General features: G+C 51.5%; 1 protein-coding gene across 7 annotated transcripts in view; it reads left to right on the top strand.

The window, feature by feature from the left end:
* The first annotated feature begins 6 nt into the window (after positions 1-6).
* Positions 7-4,973, top strand: part of ANKLE2 (ankyrin repeat and LEM domain containing 2) — a 40,372-nt gene continuing 35,405 nt past the window's right edge. For 5 of the 7 annotated variants that reach the window (XR_001889867.1, XM_017895676.1, XM_017895677.1 and 2 more), the window contains exon 1: positions 7-69. The gene's annotated coding sequence lies outside the window, so the exon portion shown is untranslated. Of the gene's footprint in view, positions 70-448; positions 605-4,331; positions 4,356-4,973 lie in introns of those variants that run through there. The other 2 variants (XM_017895674.1, XM_017895675.1) reach the window with 2 other exon arrangements.

The following is a 4,973-nucleotide window of genomic DNA, read 5'->3' as shown; positions in this document are numbered from 1 at the left end:
GGCCTGGGCGTCTGGGCCGCAGTGGGACCCCAGTCCCTCCGCCCCCCGCGGCCGCCCCCCCCGCCCCAGGTAAGGCCCAGGCGGTCGCTGGGTCCCCGCACCCCGGTCCCTTCCCCGCCCCGACGCTCTCCCCGGGCCGCGCCCCTCGAGCTCCCGGTGCCGGCAGCAGTTGGGCGAGGCCGGCGGGAGAACCAGGGCCGCTCGAGAAAGGCCATTCCGGCCGCGGAAAGGGCAGTTGCGGGGAACCTGGTTTCCCGGGGCGGGGGCGGCAGGGGCCACGCCGGGTTCGGGGATGAGCTTTCTGGGCTCGGGAGCGGCCTCCGGGGAAGGCGGCGGGAGCCTGGCGAGGCGTTAGCGGAGAACCTTGCTGCGGTCGATGGAGACTTGGGGAGGGATGGCCCAAAGGAGGGCGGCGCGGGTAGGAAGCCCTGGGTCCCGGATGTGTTTGGAATGTGAAACCCCTGCGGTTACTGGTCATGGAACATAAGGCAGAGACGGAAAAGGCAAATGTGACTTAGGAGTTTGGGGCTGGAGGAAAGGGGAGAAGGTGTCCATTTATTGCTTTGGGGTAGACTGTCGGGTCTGGGTGATGTGGAGATCAGAGGTGGGTTTTGGTCATTTCAAGTTTGAGGTAACTGAACTGTGTTTCACCTCCATCCGCTTTTCATGGCATACAACTCCTGAAATTCCGGGAACCTCCAACGTCATGTCTTGTAGGCTGAGTGGACTGGTGGCCGGCAGCCCTTAGGGAGCTTCTGGATGGGACTGGTCGCAGGAAAGACCAAGGCTGAGTTAGAGGTTCTGGGGACTTTCAGCCCCACCCGCAGCCTCCGGGGAGGGGAGAGGGGCTGAAGGTTGAGCTGATCACCAGTGCCTGTGAAATGAAGTTTCTGTAAAAACCCAAAGGGGCTGGGTTGAGGGAGCTTCCAGATAGTACGTGGGGGTTCCTGGAGGCGATGCTCAGAGAGGCCTTGAATTTCCAAGCCTTTCCCCACGGTTTGACCTCACGCATCTCTTCACCTATATTCTTTGTAATCTTTATCCTATGCTGGTAAATGTAAGTAAAACACGTCTCTGAGTTCGGGGGCCACTCTAGCAAATTAACACAACCTGAGGAGGTTACCCCGTTACACCCAGTAGGTCCGAAGCGCAGGTCAAAAAACCTGGGCCCTGGAAGTGGGGAGGCAGTCTTGTGGGGCTAAGCCCTTAACCTGTGCGGTCTGCTGGTATGTCCAGGAAGAGGCTGTCAGAATAGATGACTGAATTAGGATGGAACTGCACAGAGGACACCCAGCCTGTGTCCACTGCAGAACGGATGGCCTGCGTGATTCGTGGGGAGAAAACCCCCACATATCTGGCGTCTGAAGCATGTTGCCAGAGTCTAGTGGGAGAAACTGAGTTTGTTTTTACTCTAAATTGTCAGACTGTTAGTCACTGAGAAGCGGTGCTTTCTAATGATTGAGTGGGGATTCCTGTCGGATTGTGTGAGTTTGTGTCCTGGCCCTACCACTTTCTTTTTTTTTTGAAATGAAGTCTCGCTCTGTCGCCCAGGCTGGAGTGCAGTGGCAGAATCGCGGCTCACTGGAAGCTCCGCCTCTCGGATTCAAGCGATTCTCCTGCCTCAGCCTCCCGAGTACCTGGGATTAAACGCGAATGTCAACAAGCCCGGCTAATTTTTCTATTTTTGTTGTTGTTGTTGTTGTTGTTTGTTTTTTGAGACGGAGTCTCGCTCTGTCACCCAGGCTGGAGTGCAGTGGCGTGATCTGGGCTCACTGCAAGCTCCGTCTCCCGGGTTCAGACCATTCTCCTGCCTCATCCTCCCGAGTAGCTGGGATTACAGGTGTGAGCCATCGCGCCCGGCCCTACCACTTATTGCTGTGGGCTTAACCTGTCTGTTTTCAGCCTGCTCATTTAGGAATAGGGATTATAGTAGTACCTAGTTAAGATTTTTTGGGAGTTGGGTAAGTGCAGCACTTGGTATGTGTTAAGCACCTCTGAGTGCTCTGTTAGCGTCACCACCAGCATCATCCAAGCAGAGCTATGGACAAGGTGGCTGGGGGGAGGCGGGTGTTTTGAGAGGGGCTGAAATAAAAAAAATACTGATATTACCACAAGTCAGCAGAGATTTAGAGAAACTGGGTCTCGTGCATTGCGAGTGGGGATGGTAAGTGGTGCAGCTACTCTAGGAATCAGCCTGGCAGGTTTTTAGGAAGTTAAATCTGCTCTGCATTCCTGAGCTTTTATTAGAGAAATGAAAACGATTTTCACACAAAAACCCGTATTTGATGTTCATAGCAACTTTATTTGTAATTGCCAGAAACTGAAATAACTCAAATGTCCCTCTAGAGGTGAATGGTTAAACATTGATACCCCGGGGTGCCACTCCGCAGCGGTCCACTCTGCCACGTAGGTGGATCTCAAGGGCATTATGCTGACTAGGAAAAGCCAATCTCAAAAGTTGCATACTCGGCCGGGTGCCATGTCTCACGCCTGTAATCCCAGCACTTTGGGAGGCCAAGGCAGGTGGATCACGAGGTCAGGAGTTCAAGATCAGCCTGGCCAATGTGGTGAGGCAGTCTCTACTAAAAATACAAAAAATTAGCTGGGCGTGGTGGCAGGTGCCTGTAGTCGCAGCTACTTGGAAGGCTGAGGCAGGAGAATTGCTTGAACCCAGGAGGTGGACGTTGCAGTGAGCAGAGATCATGCCATTGCACTCCAGCCTGGGTGATGGAGCAAGACTCTACCTCAAAAAAAAAAAAAAAAAAAAATTGTTAATGTAACATTACCCAGTCTTCAGACCTAGCTGTTTCTCACATCTTTACCCATCGATAGGTCAGAGACCATGTGATCATACGGATACTTCCAATTTCAATGCAACGTCTGTGGGTTTATTCTTTTTTTTTTTTTTTAAGATGGAGTCTCATTCTGTTGTCCAGGCCAAGGCTCACTGCAACCTCTGCCTGCCCAGTTCAAGCGATTCTCCTGCTTGGCCTTCTGAGTAGCTGGGATGACAGGTGCACGCTACCACACCTAGCTAATTTTTGTATTTTTAGTAGAGACGGGGTTTCACCATGTTGGCCAGGCTGGTCTCAAACTCCTGACCTCAAATGATCCACCCACCTTGGCCTCCCAAAGTGCTGGGATTACCGGCATGAGCCACCATGCCCGGACCCCTGGGTTTATTCTAATGCAAGAGTCAGCAAACTGTGATCCAAACTGGCCCCCATCTCTTTTCCTAAGTATAGTAAAGTTTTATTGGAATACAACCATACTCTTTTGTTTATGTATATCTGTGGCTATTCTTTTTTTTTTTTTTTAGAGACAGGGTCTTGCTCTGTTGCCCAGGTTGGAGTGCAGTGGCACAAACAGGGCTCACTGCATCCTCAAACTCTTGGGCTTAATTTATCCTCCTGCCTCAGTCCCCCAAGTAGTTGGAAGCACAGGTGCATATCACTACACTCAGCTAATTTTTAAAGTTTTTGTAGAGAGGGTCTCGCCGCGTTGCCCAGGCTGGTCTTGAATGCCTGGACTCAAGTGATCTTCCCGCCTCGGCCTCCCCAAGCGCTGGGATGACAGGTGTGAGCTGTCACGCCCTGCCTGTGGCTGTTCTTGAGCACTTACACGGCCTTTGGCTCATAGTCTGAGATGGTTGCTCTCTTGCCCTTTACAGGAATCATTTGATGAAACCCTGTTCTCACTCCCACTTTCCTTTCTGTCATTGAGAGTCCTGGCTCTCATCAGCCACCATGTGTTCAAATTATTTGCTTTGCCCTAGAGTCCACAGAAAATAGCTGTAGGTGTGCTAACTTACAGCATTGTGAAAACACCTACTGCTTAGAGGCTGTTCACACTGTAATGGCCACAGTTCTTTTTGTCTTTCTCCTTAGAGCACTTTAGTCACTCACTGTTTTCCAAAGTTACATGGGTTAGCTTCCCGTGTGTTACTCACTTGTAAACCAGTTAGGTTCGTTTCTTCTGGCTGGTATTCCATTTGAGTGTCCCTCATCTTTTTGTTTATTTACTTATTTGTTTCTTTCTTTTCTTTTTTTTTTTTTTTGAGACGGAGTCTTGCTCTGTCGCCCAGGCTGGGGTGCACTGGGGTGATCTCTGCTCACTGCAACCTCTGCCTCCTGGATTCCAGCGATTCTCCTGCCTCAGGCTCCCAAGTAGCTGGGATTACAGGCGCCTCCCACCGCGCCTGGCTAATTTTTGTATTTTTTTTAGTAGAGACAGGGTTTCACCATCTTGGCCAGGCTAGTCTCGAACTGCTGACCTCGTGATCCACCCATCTCGGTCTCCCAAAGTGCTGCGATTACAGGTGTGAGCCACCTTGCCCGGCTTTACTTATTTCTTGGGTATGTCAGTCACGAACATGTTTTTAAGTCAGAACCCTATAGAAACTTAAATTTAGAAATATTACTCCCCCCCCATCCTTTTATTTGTTGTTGAGACAGGGTCTGATCCTGTCGCCTAGGCTGGAGTGCAGGGGTGCCATCTTGGCTCACGGTGGCCCCCACCTCCCAGGCTCAAGGGATCCTCCTGCCTCAGCCCCCTGAGTAGCTGGGGCCGTAGTCATGCACCACTATGCTTGGGTAATTTTTTTTTGAGATGAGGTCTCGCTCTTGTACCCTATGCTGGAGTACAGTGGTGTGATCTTGGCTCACTGCAACCTCTACCTCCCGAGTTCAAGTAATTCTCTTACCTCAGCCTCCCAAGTAGCTGGGATTACAGGCATGTGCCACCATGCCCGGCTAATTTTTGTTTTTAGTAGAGACAGGGTTTCACTATGTTGGCCAGGCTGGTCTTGAATTCCTGAGGTGATCGGCCCGCCTTGGCCTCCCAAAATGCTGGGATTACAGGCATGAGCCACCGTGCCTGGACTTTGTTTTTTTTTAAGAATATAATGGGCTGGGCACGGTGGCTCATGCCTGTAATCCCAGCACTTTGGGAGGCCGAGGCAGGCGGATCACCTG

The sequence above is a fragment of the Rhinopithecus bieti genome, unplaced genomic scaffold (genome assembly GCF_001698545.2).
Source record: "Rhinopithecus bieti isolate Rb0 unplaced genomic scaffold, ASM169854v2 scaffold_27038, whole genome shotgun sequence".
Taxonomy (NCBI): domain Eukaryota; kingdom Metazoa; phylum Chordata; class Mammalia; order Primates; family Cercopithecidae; genus Rhinopithecus; species Rhinopithecus bieti.
Note: the sequence above shows the minus strand (reverse complement) of the source record. Positions and strands in the feature narration are given on the sequence as shown.